The sequence below is a fragment of the Ambystoma mexicanum genome, chromosome 14, assembly GCF_040938575.1.
Source record: "Ambystoma mexicanum isolate Mex_15411 chromosome 14, UKY_AmexF1_1, whole genome shotgun sequence".
Lineage (NCBI taxonomy): Eukaryota > Metazoa > Chordata > Amphibia > Caudata > Ambystomatidae > Ambystoma > Ambystoma mexicanum.
In genome coordinates, this window is record NC_090940.1 from 2,358,155 (window position 1) to 2,377,521 (window position 19,367).

Below are 19,367 nucleotides of genomic sequence, written 5' to 3' on the forward strand. Positions count from 1 at the left end.
AAAAGCATGTGAGGAAACAGCAGTTCCGAGATGGCAGTTTGTTACGCTCACCTGGCTCCCACAGGGGCGTCGGTCGGACCCGGACAGCTGCGGTCTCCACCCACATGATGCGTAGTGCAGCGATGACTGACTGGATCTGCCCTCCTAATCTTGTCTGCTTAACCCATAGAAATATTCTCCTGCAAGTGGAGAGATGGATTTAGCCACTTGTGGATTCAGGTGATGGCACCCCACAGTCCTCCCCAACTAATCACCTTCGAAATGCCCTCACAGCAATCTCACCTTATATTCTTGAAAGATGAGCTCTCCATCTTGCATGGATTTGCAGGGGCGCGTCGATTCCAGTTACTTCACTGGTTTGAAGGCTCGGGAGAGTTCCGGAGAGTATTGACTCTGAGGTTCCTGGTGAGGACCAGTAAGTATTAAGTTCATAGAGTTCAATATGTCCGATGTTCACTCTTGTTCCCCCCCCCCTTCCCTTCCTTTCTTGTCTTGCAGCTGGCTCGTGAAAAGATGCTCTTGTGGCAGCCGGTGGCGCTCAGGTAAGAGTCTGTATTACCCGGCGCTGTACGGTAAATGTTGCATGAGGAAAACGTGTTTTGTCTCTCTTTACAGATGCGGCACGTGAAAATATGGAGAGTCACAAAAGGATGCCTCCGGTGGTAAATCAGGTAAGTCTATGGTGGTAAGAATTATATTTGTTGGTTCCCTCGGCTCACCTTGTGGTTTTCTTTTGTCTCCTAGGTGCCGAAGTTCGGTGAAGAAATGATGGAGGCAGCGCCGACCCAAAGGATGCTGTGAAGACTGGTGAGTATGGCGCGGCGCTGCAGCTGGAGGTGCGGCGCGTGCAGAAATGATGTTCTTTACAGGTCCGGAGACAAGATGGATCCAGAATCAGGTGTGGAATCGAAATAAGTTTGTTTTCTAACCTTGTCCCTTTCTTTCCTCTTTGTTTTAGGAGCTCCGGATTCGAGGCGGGCGTGGCAGAAGACTGGGTGCAGGCTGCAGGCACGGTGAGTGTTACGCTGCTGGATGCAGAATAACGCGAAGCGTGTGTTGCTGGTCGGGTGTGGTTTAAATGGCCTTAAAAGTAGTCCCAGGTAAGAAGTCCCTAGAACCACCGAGTAAAAAATAGTCCCTGTAGAAAAATAGTCCCTTTCAGGCTTCATGTTGGATTGGAGTCATTTGCAGCATGGTCTGCCTGAGGTAAGTAATGTCTATGAGCCTGGCGCCTTAGGCGCCAGGACTGATTCCTACTGTGAGCCTGGCACCTAAGGCGCCAGGACTGAACCCAGATAGCCCCTAGCCGGGGCTGCTGAGGTTTTATTAAATATCTAGATGCCTGCTCCCGGGGCTGATGGGCTTGGTCCGGATGCCTGGGGGTAGGCATCATGACAACTTAATACAAGGAGAAAGACAGCAAGACCAGAGTGGGTTTCAAGGAGGGAAGTGCCCTTGACCTTTTAAAGACTGTTACTTTCACCAACCTTGGAAAGTAAGAAGCCTAAGAGCGGAACTAAAGCTGAACAAACCTACACTGCATTGAAGGTGCCTAGGGCTCTCCCACGTTGATAACCAAGGTGGGGAGGAGCTATTGCCACCGTGGTACTGTCCTTGGCTCCTACAACAAAGCAGCGCCAGTAAAGACAGCACAGCCAGTGAGTCAGAGAGACTGATGCTAAACCAGCTTGTGTTTGAACCAAGGTTGCAAGCAGCAACATTGTATGAAAAAAATCCAAAGAGGACAGGTTGTGAAACCCATGTGATGAGCTATGCAAATATAATTGGAAACCATAGGAGTGAATGAAATTTGGGAGGCCAAGTGAAATACTGTATACAGAGTGGTCCAGCGCCAACTGGATGCTGATTTGAAGGTCTCTTAGGTATCCAACTGTATTCTAAAAAGGAAGTTCGAAGTGGTCCTGCAACGGGTCAAGCTAAATCCTGTACACATTTGAAAGTCTTGAGGTGTACTTCAATTGGTCCGAGCCCGGCTGAGGGAGACTAATTGAAAAGGGGAAGGATCTGAGCCCAGCTGAGGGGATCTGCAGTAATGATTGTGAAATAGCAGGCATCTGAGCCCGACTGAGGGGGATCCAGGGTGAAGCACCCGTGTTGAATACTTGCAAGAACAAAAGAACTGTGTATCTTATTTTTGTACAACAGGCTCTCTGAATCAAGAGACTTTGAGAAAAGAGACTTGGGCACAGAAGGCCCTGTTGTTGGAAATGGAACTGTGTCCTTTTATTTAAGAAGCCTAAGTGTGCTTTGCTCGAGTGGACCACCTTGCCCTGTGTTGAAAAAGTGGGGAAGGGAGTGCAACGGCTCAATCTGTATATATCATTTTGTGAACACTGCTTACTTTTCCCCCACACTATTTGTAAATTAGCAGTAGGGATTGGCAATAGGGTTTTTAGTATAGGCCCTTTTTGTTTTGACAAGAGTCCACTAGGACTGCATTATTATTTTTTTTTTGATGGTCACAGCTTGTTCCCATCTGTAGATTTAGGCTTATATAGGCATTTATCACACCCTTGTGAAAGTTCAATGAGCACCCTTGAACTGTGGTCACTTGTCTCTTCCGGTTGATAACCATGCCTTCCTTACATAGTCCACTACCAACAGTAGTACACAGAAAAATAGAGTGTTAGGGAGAATTCTCTGTTTAGTGTTCTGACTTGAGTGTCGTGTAGACCGTTGAGACCTCCGTCCCCAAGTGACGCACAGGGAAACTAAAAGAATCCCGCTGTGCGACCTTTGGGGCCACAGGTGGGAGATGTTTCTTCCCGGATCCACGGAACCTCTGGAACACCTATGCTGCTGCAAAAGAACGACGTTAAGTACCAGGCAATCACAATATATCACAAGAATCAAAGGGTCTGAATAGTGTTACCTATCCGATGTTTAGAAAACCCAGGTAACCTAGGAGGGAGGTTCGAGACTCGGGTGATGCGGTCCCTGGACAAGAGGAACGCAGGCAAGCGTGGATACAGGATAAGCCACCTGTATAGCCGAAGGCGTAACTTGAATCCCAAAATGGAAATAGCGTAGAAGTTCAACAAAGTACCAAATGATGATCCGAAGACAAGTGAGGGCCGAGCCAAAATCCAGCAATAGGTAAACAGTTCCAGGCAAAGGTACAAAAAGGGTAATCCGAAGAAGTCCAAGTTCCAAGATCAAGGTAACCAAATAATGTTTGTCTAACGTAGCGCCAAACAGAGTCTGAAGACAGCTGAGAAGCAATGAGTGTTCCGTGCATCAAGGCTTATATGCTGTGCGTTTCGAGGTCATGTGACGTCCACCAAGGTCATGTGGGAAACGCCGCTCTGAATCACGTGGGCAATTGAGCGATCTGCGTGGAGGTGTTCTGCCGCCCCTTCTGCTGTATGTTCTCCATGGCAACTGCCAGTGCAGGAAGGGTTGCAATCGAGCCCGTAAATCGTACCTGGTACGGAGCTTTCGGTCGTTTGGGTAAACCGAATCACATGAGCCTCGAACCCTGGAGGAAGTCGTGTGTGAACCCGAGGAAGGTGTTGGGGAAATGTGAGCAGTGTTCTGGTGTGCCGAGGATCGCCTAACATTTAGGCAGAATTTCCTAACCTAGTGAGACCCCAGCAGCTTTGCTGGATTTTTTTGGGGTTTATTTTTTTCTCCTGCCAAGAGTGAGACTCTTTTACCTTCACTCTTGGACATGATTTGAGTGTGTTTCTTTGACTCTAGATGTGTTTAATGGGCTATGGGGTCTTTTACTCCATAGGGCTTCATGTGTTTTTGTGATGTGTTACACAGCACCCTCAGTGCAGTAACACAGGGGTGTCATAGTGACCCCCAGTATAGACTCCATACCCTGGGACTGACTACTGTCTCCCAGAGCATGTAAAGTCACCATTGACTTTACTAGTCTCAAATTCTGAACATAACCAGTACAAACCATCATATTGTGGACGTACTGGACGGGGCAATTCGATTGCCCCGGGGTCTGTTAGTCGAGGGGGCACGTCTCCGTCCCCCCTGATCGAGTTTTGGCTGGTGGCAGTGGATACTACTTTTTATATTCGACTGCGAATATATCCCTATGGGATTTCCCATTGTTCGAGGCTACCAACTTTAATTATTTAATTCCTATAGCCTCGAACATACCGCCGGTTTATTTATTTAATATTAATTCTCCGGTTGGTATTTTTTGCCAGAACTCGGTTCTAAAATGGCGTTTGTGTTCGCTTCTGTGACTCCAACCCAAGTTGAGCTTTGTTCCACTTTTTGGCAGGCTTCTCCACAGAAGCCCTCCAAAGTGGTGCCACTCTGTCTGGGGTACTTAGGACGGGTGGAGGGGATTTAGGCACCCTGGACTGAGTTGCCTAGGCAACTCAGTCGCACTCCGTCCTGATTGGCCCAAGTGGTGAGCCGACCGGCTCACCACTTAGCATGTTTGAGTGACAGCTAGGCTGAGTGGGGGTTTTCTGCATATAAGCAGGGCTTTGGGGACTGGAACTTTAGAAGTCGCCACAGGACCTAAGAATCCGACGAGGGAGAAGCTGATTCGACCTGCTATGACGACACCACCGGTGGAGCCCTGCTGAACCGTCTCACCACTTTTCCCAACGACAGAGGAGATCTCCAGCCCAGAGAGTCTTCTTCCTTCGACTGGTGGAGATAACCAGTCTGCTTCCTTTTTCGCTTCCTGGAGCATCTGTTGGCCGCCTTGCCTGTGCCAAGCACCCCGGCAACCGGGATACCACGTTTTACCACTACCGCGAATAAAAGGGTAGTGCCTTTAACCGGAAAACTCTGCGGCTGGTTTCTTCCCTGGCAGTGCAACGACCTTCATCTTCCCTCCACGTCCAGATCTTCTCTTCCTCTGGACGACGCCGCGACTTGCAACCGCTGCCAGGAACAACTGCCCCCGCTGGAGGATCCTTTCCACATAAGGTACCGTGTTCCGCCTGGTTTCCCTTGCAACCGACTGTACGGGGTAGATTTAGCCCCCGGGTTTCGACTCTGGGTTAGCCTTGGACACCCTGGCTAAACTTTTCTGAAACCTAACTAAAACCTTTCTGAACTCCCTGCAAGACTTTTTAAGCCTGTTGTCATTGTGTAATCTTGGGTGCATTTGTGCCCTGCTCCAAGAGTGGGCCCAACCGATGGACTTTGGCTCACAAGTAACTTTTGACTTTCCTGCCTTGCTTAAGAGTTCCTAAGTATTAGTGTGGTGTATTTTCCTACATTCTGCCTTTTTCGTTAACTTATTGGAGTGCCATCTATAGTTAAGCGCTCACCTCTGTCTGGAAATAAGTGGTGTTAAACTAAGACTTGTCTGATGAGGAATAAGGAATGTATATATAAAATAGTAACTGTTTAGAGTGATTTACAATAATAGTGCTGGAGTGTTTCAATAAGTGTGTTTTTAAATAACTAATTATATACCTTGATACCAAAGCTCTGGTCAGTGTTTGCTTGTGCTATTGTATCTGAGTGCCTATTGTGTATACTTTGCATACTGCCTAACTCTTCTTGAGGGAAGTCTGACTGCTCAGCCACAGCTACCAGGTAAATCTGGGTGGTACAGACTGCTACCAAGTGGGTTTACTGCCAACACCTGTAGTCCTAAATCTTTTGCAGTGGTCCCCAAGGGAACTGCACAGGTTTCTGCCTAACATAGAGCATGACCATGGCTAGGAAGAACAAACTCAAGATAATCTCGCTGAACATCAGGGCAATAAACTCCCTGGTATAAAGGAAGAAATTGGTGAATAATGACCCTCCAGGAAACCCGTATCTGTAATCCGGCTAAGCACAAAGTAAGAATAAGGTGTTATCGTCAGATCTACCAAGATAAGGCAGCAGTGAAGACGGGTGGACTGTTGATGGCCCTACGGTTTGCATTGGGGATCCAAATCACTGCTATGGAGAGGCACTCTGAGGGATGCTATTTAGCAGCAATCCTTCAAGGGAGGGGAGGGACGTGCACACTGGCAGGTACATACACCCCTAGCGCGGGACAAGACCAATTCTTACAGCAATCAGTAAACAAACTGGAGGTTTTTGCGAAAGCCCCCAGATTGCTAGTTGGGGATTTTAATATAGCCTACGACCCCTGAGAAGACTGGAGTGCAAGGATTTTCCACAACCAGGGCAAGCCCTCAAAGGAGCTAAAAGACAAAATGTCACATCTGCGTTAGTAGATCAGTGGAGGGAAAAGCGAGGGAACACAAAAGCTTACACTTTTTATTCTCATGTGCACAGAACTTTCTCTAGAATAGACTATGCCTGGGTGTAAGGTCTTTATTGGGAATGGTGTCAGAAATGAAAGTGGGCATTATCGCACTGGCAGACCATGCTCCCATAACATTCTCAATAAACATGGGGTACAGCTTGTCTGGGCTCTGGGGGTGGCGATACCTGGCTCACATCCTTACGAGACCCTAAAGGGGGGGGGGTAAGGGACAACATAGTGGAGTATTTCCACACTAGCAACGTACGAGGGATGAGCCAGCAAATGGCATGGGATGCTTTTAAAGCTACTTTGAGTGGGACGTTTATAGCCTTGAAAACGTGAAGGGATAGACAAATGAGGCGACTGGAAACTGATCTGAAGGGTGAGCTGAGACAAATAATGGCCGGCATGGCAGAAGGGGTTGGAGGGATGATTAGGCAGGAGTACCCGCTTATAAAGGGCCAACTCAAAATTCTGCAAACAAAAGCAGCCAAGAGATCTAAACATATCTCAGACAGAGATGCTATATTAAGGCCAACAAGACAGACCGCCTCTTGACAAGGATGTTTAGGAAACCAGAACAATCAAGAATTATACTAAAAATTAAAACCGAGGGGGAGGGCGTAAGGAAAGTTTAGCCCTCCCAGACATTATGAAGGAGTTCACAAGATACTGCTATTCTTTACACAAGACGGCCGCCCTGACAGACCAGGCCCAAATAAAATACCTTGAATCAAGCCCAGTAAACAAGATCACCAGTCTGCAAAGGGATAAGCTGGAAGGAGATATTACGCAGGAGGAGGTTAGGACTGGAATAGCAAGGGGGGGTGGAGGAGCTCTGGGCTCTGATGGATACTCGGCAGACTTTTACAAATCCTTCAGGGAAGCTCGAATACCATACTTGGTCCTGCTCTTTAACTCCTTCAGGGGCACGGCAGTAATCGCACCATCAATTGAGGAAGCCATGGTGGTGGTACTACCGAAGCTGCAGAAAGATAATACCAAGTGCGGATCCTTTAGGCAAATATCACTAATTAATATTGATGTAAAAATGTATACGAAAATCCTAGCAAATCGACTTGAGTGGTTCCTCCCAAAACAGATTGGATCAGCCACCTCATTGAAACGGTTAACCCGGCCCTTATTTTAGCCCTAGATTCCGAAAAAGCATTTGATAAGGTTGAATGGCAGTTCCTCTTTCACACCATGGAAAAGATGGGATTTGGGTCTAATTTCTTAACAATGATAAAAGCGAACTGCCAAATGCCCAGGTTTGCGCCAGGCAATTAATGGCCAGCTTTCTGAGAGCATCCTGGTCTCGAGAGGCACGAAGCCAGTGTGTCCTCTTTCGCCGCTACTCTACGCTATCCACTTTGAGCCCCTCCTCACCACCATTATTTCCACTAGGGAAATCAAAGCGATCCCCTTCGGGTGTGGGGGGTAGAACATAGTCGCAGCATTTGTGGATGACTTACTGTTAATGATTATGGACCCAGAGAAGACCTTGGGGACGGTGGACCGGGTATCGCAACAGTTTAGGGCGGTGGCAGGCTTAAAAACAAATGCCCACAAACCAGAGGTGTTAAATCTGATGGTGCCGCCTGATAAAGTCCAGGTTTTGCAGAAATCCCTCCTGTATACATGGGTGGATAAAGCCATAAAATACTTGGGAGTAATGATCACTGGCAAATTAGACACGTCATTTGTCTCCAATTACCCGCCCCTCTTAGAGAAAATTCAAAAGACTCTAGCCGATTGGAGTCCCCTATCGATATCATGGCTGGGGAGGGTCAATGTCTTAAATGGCAATCCTTCCAAAGCTACTGTATCACTTTATAATGATTTGGATACGGGTACCCAAAACGTACTTCCGTCACTGCAAAAACACACAGGGGCATTCATATGGAACCACAAAAAAGCTAGGGTATCAAGACGGATCATGAGAGCCCTGAGGAGCAAAGGAGACCTGGGGGAACCTGACTTTAGAGCATACTACCTCGCGGCACAGGTTAGTGATTAGAGCCTGGTTTAGGAAGACCGGGGGAAGGTAAGGTGAACCATGGACGGGGCAGTGGCCCCATTAGAGGAGGTCCTATGGCGACAAAAGGAAGACGGACCAAAAAGTATGTATTGTAGCGATATAGGAGCTTTAGTAGGAAAGTCGTGGGATGAATTTGAGGTGGGCGGGATTGACCCCTTTAACCTCCCCACTGATACCTTTTGTTTAGAAATCCCAATTTACACTGCTTATGAAGGGCAGAGAGTTTGGCAAGAGAGGAGAGGGGGTGCAAAATGCTGTGGGACATGCTTAATGGGAAGAAGTGAAATCTTTTAACTAGTATAAACAGGATTTTGAACTAGGAGACAATTGACACTGGTTCCTCTACCCTAAGGTGAAGAGTGCCGCCATTAACGGAGCTTACCCCCTTTCAAAAATGTCACAACAGAAATGGGGGGGATACACACATTGTCAGATCAATCTATGGTATCGTTAAACGAGAGGAACCTAGGAGCAGGAGTTACATGGAGGTTTGGGAGACGGCAGTGGGGAACACGGTTGAGAGGGAGCAGTGGTCTGTTCTATGGGCAAAAATCCCCAAGCTATCAAGGGCAATGAGGAAGTGGGGATGTGGAGCACATTTGGTGGGAGTGCCCCTCCATCCATCTATACTGGCCGGGGATCCAATCAGCACTGGAAGAGATCTTTGGGGTACAATTAGCGGGATCTAGAGGAATGGCCTTGTTGGGATTTGGAGGGATTCTGGAGGAATTGCCAAGAGTCACAAAGGAAAGCGTGTGTGATCCTAGTGGTGGCGGGAGCACTGATTGTAGGCCAGAAATGGAAAAGCAAGGATCCTCCACAGAGCATGATTGAGTGAGAAACGTGTGGAACTTTGTAGCAATACAGTGGGTTGCCTACTCCCTCCACGGGAACACCAACACTTCTGCACAGAATGGGACGTGATGCTGAAGTTCCTCCCAAATGGATGCTAGGAGTGCATGTGCCAGAGGAAAATGAAACATTTGGGGGTGCTAAGATCACCAAAATTCTGAAGGAGAAAAGAGGGCCAGGACTGCTGTGGCCATGGACAATGGACAATCCAGTATCACGACCAAGTTGAGCGCCAAAAGAGAAATGAGGGCAGGGGGGTGCAGGGAGTGGAGTTCAATAGGGGACGAAGGAGGGGAAGGGTAAAAGACCTGTCTTGGTCAAGGAAAGGGGGACCAGGGCTACGGTTGGAACAAGGTTGGGGGAGGAAGAGGGAGTGGAAGTAAGTTGTTTGGTTGAAACTGCCAAAAAGCTTTTTGCTTTTTAAACCCCAAAAGTAGATGTTTTCTTTGAGATTGCAACAGTTATTTTCCAAAATAAGAAACCTGGCTGGAGGATGTACTTTACATGTACACTTCTCCCAGACAAGAGTTTCAATTTTTTTTTAAATAATCGACTCCGTAATGATAAAAAAATTAAAACCTGCTGAAAGGGAAAACGAACATATGTGATATGTGAAACACATAATGCAAGGGAAAAAAAACTCCATGATAAGCAATTCAGGATGTTTTTGATAACTGTCAAGGAGCAAGTCTATACACAGACGTACAGTGTCTTTATATATTTGGTCATGTAGGTATCACAGGTGAATTGAAGACCTGAAAATGATATGGCTGCCGTAATATGAGAAAAGGGAATGAATACCAAAGGTAAAATAAGATATAATCTAAAATGTGCACTCTTTTCAAAAATATATCAGCAGAAACTGCACCAACTAATAATGGGCTAAAATATGAGAATGAAAACATTCATATAGTTCTCTTGTAGAACTCATAACACATTTGAAATATAACCACAGCCGTTAAGAAAAAAGCAAAGCTCCCCTAAACGAAAATAAGGTCAGTGTTACACTCGTGATCATTTTTTTTTATTTTTTTATTTATATATTTATTTATTTTTTTAAGGTCCGCCCTTTGGTCTCTTACTGATTTTTACTTTTCAATATTTTAGAGACCCAATGAAAAAGCACAGGGATTCTGAAAGATTTGTCTCGAGATTTACAGAATCAACCATTGTCCTGACGAAGTCTCAGTGACTAATCACAAAAAAGACTGGTGGATATATGGATTTTGTTAGATAGGGGCAAAACGCTCATATGTCGACATTTATTTTTAGCCAAATTGATGTTTTGTCATTTTTATCAAACATAGAGATATGGCAAACTAACTCATCTCTTGGGAGGTTGGAAAATATGACATTAGAACTGGCTAAAAATTGTGTTTGCCACCATTTTGTAATTTGTTTGTAATTTATTATTATTTTTTTTTAGTATATGCGAAAAATGTATATACCTCCTGTTTTGAATTATGAAAGTCAAGCAATAAATAAGATTTTCGTACTCCCAGTCGGAACTTGATATATAAACAGTAACACTTAAATTGTACTGTTTTTATGTAATTTATGTACACTTACTAACCCCTTTTTTTGCACATAAAGTTACGTTTTATGTTTTGTGGTTACGTTTTATATAAATTCCATACAGAAAAATAATAAAAATCAGATTTATATGTTAATGTTTTCTAAAAATGAAGTGGTTTTTGACGTGCAGCAAAGAAACATGTGTATGGCTGCAAGAGTCACGAGGTAACTGTTTTTGAAAACAAAAGGAAATGAGGAGAGGGTTGGTGTGTGTTGTTGCTTGCGTTCTGATATTACTTAACCCTTTCAACAACCCCGCCTAGTAACACAAAATAAAGGGATTTACCCCTCTGTTTTACACGCGTGTAGCAGGGGTGTCTCCCATGATGACATCATTTTTAACTGTCAATACTTACCAGACCTTTTATTGTTATTACTTTAATCAATTATACCACAACAATCCATTCGGGGAAGCACCATCAATCGCCGTCCACTGCCCAAAAAACTATTCTTTAACCAATTTTTAAAGCATATACAATAATATTCTCTTTATTCCTTTGCTTATAATTCAATTGATTCTTGCTGTCCTGCTGCTTTATTAACTAAGAATCAACTTTTATTTTTTTTTCTCAACCGTTATCCTCCTATGATTGACGTTAATTATCTGATAACCAGCTAGATTGTCGTTTTAGTCCTAGTTTAAGCAAAATAGTTTACACTGACATATTTATAACCCCAAACAAATGTCCACTTTTAATTTTCTGCAATCACCTTCCTTGACTTACACTTACTAGAGAATCTCTTCTCAAGTTTACTCCATTTTGGAGTTTTGACGCACATTCTTCACCTCGGTCTTACCTCAGGAATCCCTAATCATACCCCACTTGGAGTTTAATGCATGCCCTTCGGTCCCCTTGGAACCAAGAATAAATGTAGCTCTCTCTCTTTAACCCAAATCCTGGTACTATATATATTTAAGCAATAGAACCCGAGCGGCGGGGGAATTACCGACTCGGGTAATGCCCCGGGTCCCATAGGTAAGGACCCGAGCAAAGGACCACGCAAGGGTTCTATTGCTATTAGTATCCTGGCCCGCAAAATTTGCGTTACCGGGGTACTAAAAGTAATTTTTTTCTGTCCCGAAACGCTGCAGCGTTAAAACGCTGCACCGTTTTGGGACAGAAAAGAAACGACCAAGAAAATGGCTGCCGCCATGGAGTCTGTTTTCCCTTTCCATGGCGGTCATCGGGAGCGGACGCGCTGGGAACACTTGTGTTCCCAGCGCGTCCGCTCCCGAAAAAGGATAAAAAAAAGGTAAGTGGGGTTGGGACAGAGGAGGAAAAAAAAGTACCTGCGTCCCCGGCAGGGGACGAGGGAAGCCCCCAGCCGTGTGGAGGCGCAGAGCGGGGATGGCCCTGCTCTGAGTCTCCACACGGCTGGAGGCTTCCCTCGTCCCCCGCCGGGGACGCAGGATCAATAAGGTAAGTTGGGGGGGAGGGAAAAATAAAAATAAGACTTACCCGAGTCCCCGGCGGGGGCGAAGGCAGCCTCTCAGCCGCGGGGAGGCTCGGTGCGGGGATGGCCCCGCTTTGAGCCTCCTCATTGGCTGAGGGGCTGCCACGCCCCCCGCCGGGGACAAAGGCCGTGGAATCCTGACGGAGGGATTCCCGGCCGGGTAGGGACCTGGCGAGAGCCAATCAGAATGCTTGTTGCATTCTCATTGTCTCTCGCCGGGTTACTAATTACACTTACAAAACAATCCCTCCCCTTTTATTTGCCACTTTCAATGCTCTTCTTACATCCATTGCTTAGCTCGAGTCCCTCTGTAGTGACTCTTCCCCAATCGACCCCTTCGTCAAAGGGGCACCTGCCGACTGTCTCGTCACACTTTTGTCTTTCTCAGTTTTCCACAGGTTCCAAGTGCCAGATGGAATAACCAATAAATGATCTCAACCCAAATATCCGGACAGACTCCAAGAATATGGCAAAATGCTACTACTCTTATCAGCTGAAACTAGGGGAACCTGGTGAACAGACACATTGCATCGCACTCACTCTTGACTACATTTAGATTACACAAAGGCTTTATACCTCAATGTACGTCGGTTATGACATCCTACGTGGCAAACAATAAAAACCTATCGAAAGGAGGGATTGGTTAAGGGAACATATGTTACCTATACATTGTTTAGGTGTTAGAGGGCAGCCATCTGGTAGGCACGCCTTGAACTACCTCTAATTTACAGATTAATAGCAGAATAACAGCAGCAGTTTGGCTTCTGCAACAATGTATGGTACACTGCCTCATAGGCCCTCATGATTGGTTGGCATTCTCTCCCAACCTTGGACATTCGGCTTGTTAGTAGCACGTAAGCAAAACGAAACCTAGTTACAGAGAACAATGTCAGACTACTACTCACTTGGTCAATTAGCCTACAAACTCACTCTCTCCAGTTAGGCCCTAAGCCAAAGCTACTTCTTTGTAGTTGACCTTGCTGACTGTTCTCTTCATTGGGACTTTTAAGTGAGTGTAGGTACAGTGATCTTCGTCTGGAGCTTAATGAATAGGCCTTGTTTTCTGGTCTTGCACCACGTGCAAGTAGACAACGATTTTGACCTTTTATTTAGTGCTATTTGATTCAATTGTACTGGGTGCTATTACTCCTCTTGGCCTCTGGAGCTTGTTTGCTCCGTCTTGCAAATGTTTTCTGCATCTTTAATTGTCCACGTCTTGGCACTTGCAAATCTTTTCTCCTTTTCTTAATCTAAGAGAAATATGTTGTGCGTATGTAGCTTATCCTCTTTGACTCCCCTTGTGCCTTGCAGTTACCTATTGATGTGGTATCCTTGATCCCAAGCCGAACAGATATTCTTTGTTTCTCGCACAAAGCTGTTTTCCAGCCCCTGTCAGCTCTGCATTCATGGTCTTTCTCTTCAAGGCTTCTTGCTTATTATTTATACAGAGTTGACTTCCATCATGGCCCCTTTACTCACGTTATATTTTCTACTGCCGCAAGCTTCTACATGTCTCGTCTACCTTGCGTTTCTGCGTATATACATCTGCTAACTCTTCTTATTGTAATGGATATGATATTTTTCGTATTCACATGAATGTTTACTTTACTTCAGTTACATCTTCCTTTAAGTATTTGCATATTGTTTCAGTGAGTCCTCGACTTTATGACATCACTTTACTCGTCTGATTTCTCTCAGCTCTTCTATGTCCATTGGTGTATGCAGACGTCCTTCCACCACATCAGTGGGAGGGTACATTTAATACGGTTGTCTGTGAGGCAGGCATAGCATCATAAGTAAGACGCACACGCTTTGAATGGAGGTTGGAGACTTCCTAGCTTGCCCTAATTCTATAATGGGAGTATCTCTCCCATCACAGTAAAATAACAGTCCATGTCAGTCAAACAAAGAAAAGAAAAAGTCAGACACCTATATTTGCCCTCTCGCTGTACATTAACTAAGTGTGGGAAAATGTATGAGAAAAAAGTGTATCAAAAGAAAGTCAGAATGGTAACTAAGTTGATTCACAACTCCCTTTCCCGAGGTTTGTGACTAGGGGCTCTTAGAGTTCCTTCAAAGTGGGTAGTAGACACAGTTCAAGGCATTCACAAAAGCCTTCCTTCTACCACTTAACCTGGAACAACATCCCAAAAGAAATAAGAAACACTGAAGATCACCTAAAATTCAGGAAATCACTAAAAACCTGGCTCTACAACACCACAGATTAAACCAGGAAACCAAAACTGGAAAAGGATGACTAAACCAAAAGACACGGACATCCTGGACCTGAGAGAGTAACGCCCACGGCACCTGGATGGGTGACACCCGCTAGACTGGAACACAGGCGATACGCACTGAGACTGAGTCAACTGCCCCAGACAATCCCACCAACACTTTCGCCTGCCCCTTAATTAACTACTGCCAGGTACCATATGGGTGTGGAATTATCGAGATAGTGGCAATCGCCCACTACCTGAGAGGTTGTCATTGGCAGGTGCAATGGCCACAGAAGGATGAATGGAAGATAAGGGGAGCTATGAGAAAGCATGTCATAGGCGGGGGCCAGAGGAGTAAGGAACCTGTAGGCCAGTCAGACCCAGTTCAGGACAGAGCCGCAACAGGGGAGACTACGCAAACAGAGCGCATCAATTCAGGATAGAGACGCAAACTAACCAACCCCTACTATACACCTCTCAAACTCCAAACCAAACACAACCAAAACCTACAACACAACAAACCGCACAAACTTCACTACACTGCAACAACAAAACAAAAACACACATAGCCTTGCACAACAGTACACGACGACTGCTGGCCGCAAACACCCCAGGCCCAGCCAACGAACCCTCCGGGCTGAGGCCGCCAACAGCACATCACTTCCCTTGTGCACTTTTCCTGCTTCCTCCCACTAACTCAACCTCCCCTCCAGTTTCAGAGCCGCCAGGGGACCACTCCGGTGGCAATAGTGCGCGGTACAAATGTCCTTTAACATTCCCTTTGCCCGACTCAACATTCGTTCAATATTTATCAGTTCTCTTCAGGCTTCCCTCACCTAGTTACTTTGCCTTATAATGACTGGTGCATCTCACTTGGCCCCAGAAGAAAGTTACCAGAAGAAACTGATTAGTTTGATGTAATCAAGAGCCCAAATACAGCCCTGATGAAGGTTCTAACCGAAATGCATTGGCAATATGTATATTGATGGCAAAATATGATCGCCCAACACAGTATATTGAGAATAAATTTTATTGCAAAAACAGGTTTGTGAATAAAACATTCCTCGCCAAAACTACACAGATTTAACTGATGCTTTGATTGAACTAAAATATTGGACAGAAATATACCGTTCTGGAAATTTGCAGCCGCATTTAGGGGCCAACTGAGATGCGCCAGTCATAATAAGGCAAAGTAGCCTTGTTTTTGTTTGTGGTTTATCGAGGTCCGTGTGCAATAGGACCAATTTTGAACTTGCAGCTCAAGGTTAAAATCATTGAAAACCAATTGAGAGATCTGAACATCTAATTAAAGTGAGTAAACATTGTGGTGCCCACCACTCCGGTATTTCCCTCACCTGGTTCACATCATCAATACAACACAGTTCTGATATAGTGATATTTCGGGTGAATCGTTCGCCATAGGCCCCTCAGGTTTCCCTTGCCAGAGCCTGGGCCTTCTAAGCCTTTAACTTCTCTTAATTTTTCGTGGGACTCCCTTCGACAACCTTCTTGGTTGTCCATTTACTTTCACGTTGAAGACTTTCGAAACTGCACAGCATCCCCAGGGATTCAGTAGTGAAACACCCTCCGTTTTTCTAGTGTATGATGCCACTCGTGTCTTCGATGCTGTATTGGGACGATACCTTGTCACACACACAGTGCTGTCCTGCTACTATTCCAGTATGGCGGAGGTGAGCGGATGGGCACTAGAGATGACCTGTTCATCTGCCTCTCTACAGGGGTTCCAGTGTTTTCTTCCTCTTCACTTGGAAGTAGGTTCTCCCCAGTTCTGAAAAGTGGGGTTAATGGGTGTGAGGAATCCAAAGAATGTGTCCTTTCCCAAGGGGACATGGCAAGCGGGATCCCACTGGGGTTGACCCGCTCCCCCCCCCACCCTCCCCTCTGGGAACAAGGACTGCTCTAAGAGGGATAACACCCCACCTTCCCCTTCTCTTATGTCGGAAAGGTTTATTGGGTACGTGGGATGTAAGAAGGGCCATTGCACAGGGCACCTTTAAGGGGCAAGGCTCGGTTTCTGGCCTCAATTTTATGTCACTGTCATGCCATGGCCAGCACCAATTGAGCTTCTTCTTCCGTTCCAAGGTGGAACTTTAAATCCGAGGTACCAGCAGAGGAGAGTATGAGGAGAGTGGAGAGGAGAGTGAGGAACAGGGATTGTGGTAGGGGAGGAGCAAGTTTGCAACAGCTTCCGTGGTGGGTGGAACCAGGAAACCGTGCACAGACTGATGTAGCTTTCATGAAGGCGGAACCTCACGCCAGAGAGACTACAGAGTCAGAAAGTGCCACTTCCACCGAAGACTAAGGGTACCGGCATCCTGGAGCTCGGACCCGAACTCCAGATTACTGAGACAGTGTCCCGACAAGCCCATAGCTCACAAGGGGCCAACTGAGAACGTACCCCAGGCAGGGGTGAACAAAGCCAAACAAAGGGTTGGAGAATCCCATAACCCAGGAGGGGGCCTAAGGAAAGCATACCTAAGGAGATTGGGGGGGGGGGCGCAAACCAAACTGAGCCAGTAGAAGAACCAGAGAAATGGTGTGTGTGGTGGATTTGTGGGGATTTGTCAGGCTGTGTTTGGATATAGCCATCAGGCATGGGCAAACCAGCCCTGGTATTGTGGGTTGTTGGGGCTGCGGACTGTGTTGTGGACTACATATCCCATGGTTCCTGGCACAGCGTGCATCATGCATGTGCCACTGGCCTTGAAAAGCTCAGCACCTGCCGGTGTTCCTTGTCGATTTTATTATTTTGACCTTTTTGAAGTCACGGGCACGGAGTGAGGACACCGGCATTGAGGCCATGTGCAGAGCAGCTGTAATACTTTGAATTTGGAGCAGTGGCGGTGAACTTCTCCTGCTTGCGGAAGCAGGATTCTGTCTTTTCCATCCAACCGAGTAGTCCGCGAGCAAAAAGAAGTACCGCCTGCACAATAATAATCCATATTGTATGTATAGTTATCTGTGAGCTAATATTTGCTGGTCTACACAAAGCATAGTGTTTATATTAAGCCACAAACTGGGTTGACATGCTGTGCAGTAACAGGGGGCACCTTTAGTGCAGGCAAGCGTAGATGGAGAATTCCAGCATCCGTACGTATCGTTGGGCTAAAGCATCAGCGTTTGATGTAGTGTCTGACTTTGTGTTTAATTTCATCATGGGTTCTGTCTTGCTGTATTTCATTCCATCATGTATTGACCTTATCTGCTCATGTGAACATTTTGTGGATCAGGTTTGTCTTGTGTAGGAGAGTGGGTTGGTAGATTGAGTTCCAAGTAGGTCACGGGTAGGTTTGGTATCTGCGGGATTAGTGCAAACAGCTCGAGCACTATTTAAGGAAGGTTTGCATGGTCCCAAGAAATCCCCCCCTACCTATTCATTGTAACCCTCTTTCTGGTTACCCTCTTCCCCCTTTCCCCCCAACCTATCCACAACCTTTCCCTAACCCCCAACCCCCTCGCCAGCCGCGTGGTGAAAGCATCAGGGGCCCATGCTAAACCAAGGTGGGAGGTTCTTAATCCATTCGGCTTCCATGGTTAGGTTGGGACATCCCCTCCGGGTGTGACAGACATACAGAGAACCCTGGTGTAAAGCTACATATCCCTAGAGGAGGTATAAAATCTGATGGTTGGACTAGAACTTAGTTTTGAACATCACAGGAACTTTGTGTCGGACTCAACAGGCTTGATGACAAGCTCAGTATCCCTCTCACTAGCCCACTCCTCACCTGAGACTTCAGTAAGGTCTTCCTCGGATTCGTCAGTTGAAATCTCCTGTCTTCTCTCTGCAGGCTTTACTTGTTTTCTTCCTTTCTTTCCTTTCTGCTTGGAGAGATAGGGTATGGCTCCCCCGGAGGCCACCTTGCCTAGTAAGCAGCTTGCCCCAGACCATGGAAAAGCAAATGCTAAAAAAACCCTGACGATGAGAATTGAGTAGGTTCAGGCTGATGACAGTCCTTGGTAGAATCCAAATCACGGGCATGGTAAATCAGTGACTTCAGTGGATGCACTGCGAGATCCAGCGTGCACCTGGATGAAGTCTTATTGCAGTAAGATCCAGCAGAGTATAACTGAAACAGTCTGAACTGGCAGAACACACTATGTGAAGTATGTTCACTCGCGAGAGTAGATGGAGGACCCCAAGAATCCAAATGGGAAAGCACGGAGGCACTGTGCGGAATGCGGTGAAGACAGGAAGTATAGAGTAGTTCCACGCGGACGACAGGAAGCAAGGAGGGCTCTGCGTGTATGAGGAGAGGGCTGGGAAGCAGAATACCATGCGAAACACGGGGAGGACAGGAGAAAGGTAAGAAATGAGAGAAATGCAGACTTAAAGAGGATGAAGTCGTACAGGGAGCTGTTCCACAACACAGCGTCGGTAACTTGAAAGTGTTGCAACGCACCGATCTGTGAATCAGGTGGACATAAATAGTAATCAGCGGCCACCATGCTGGAAAACTAGACCACTGATCTCTGTTCCATGAGATGCGTGTTGGAACAGTCAGAAGTCCTCCATCGCTCCCATACCCTCCAGGGTAGGATCATGACACTTTGAGAGACCTTTCTTTTGACAACCTTCTTTGAATTTTGAGACACAAGTCTCATTAAACTCTGGGGTCTATGGTTAGAAACCAGCCGCAAAAACAAAGAGGTGATGGCCGCCACATATTCCCTCAGTGAAGTAAGCCTTACCTAAGCAACGGGTAGGGATCTTTCTATCTTCCTTGCCATCTCATAGCATCATGTTAGGTTAGCTTTGGGACGGAAGACTGATTTTGTTTGAGACATCCTGACAAGCACCTTTCTTGTGTTTTATAGTGCATGGAACTCCTTGTAGAGATGGTGGGGGATTAGAACAGTTACTATGCCTTTGTGTCCACCTACTCTCTGTGCTAACACATGGGGTTATTTGTCAGGCCACTTCCACTGGTCTCTATTTGTCTTAATTTATATGATCACCCCCAGGCCTACTGAATCCGTCCCTCCAACTCACACT

At 46.2% G+C, this 19,367-nt stretch overlaps 1 protein-coding gene across 1 annotated transcript in view; it reads left to right on the top strand.

Moving 5' to 3' along the window:
- The window catches only part of LOC138527542 (transcription factor E2F5-like), a 384,648-nt gene that overhangs the window by 164,181 nt on the left and 201,100 nt on the right, over positions 1 to 19,367 (top strand). The gene's annotated exons all lie outside the window — the stretch shown is intronic.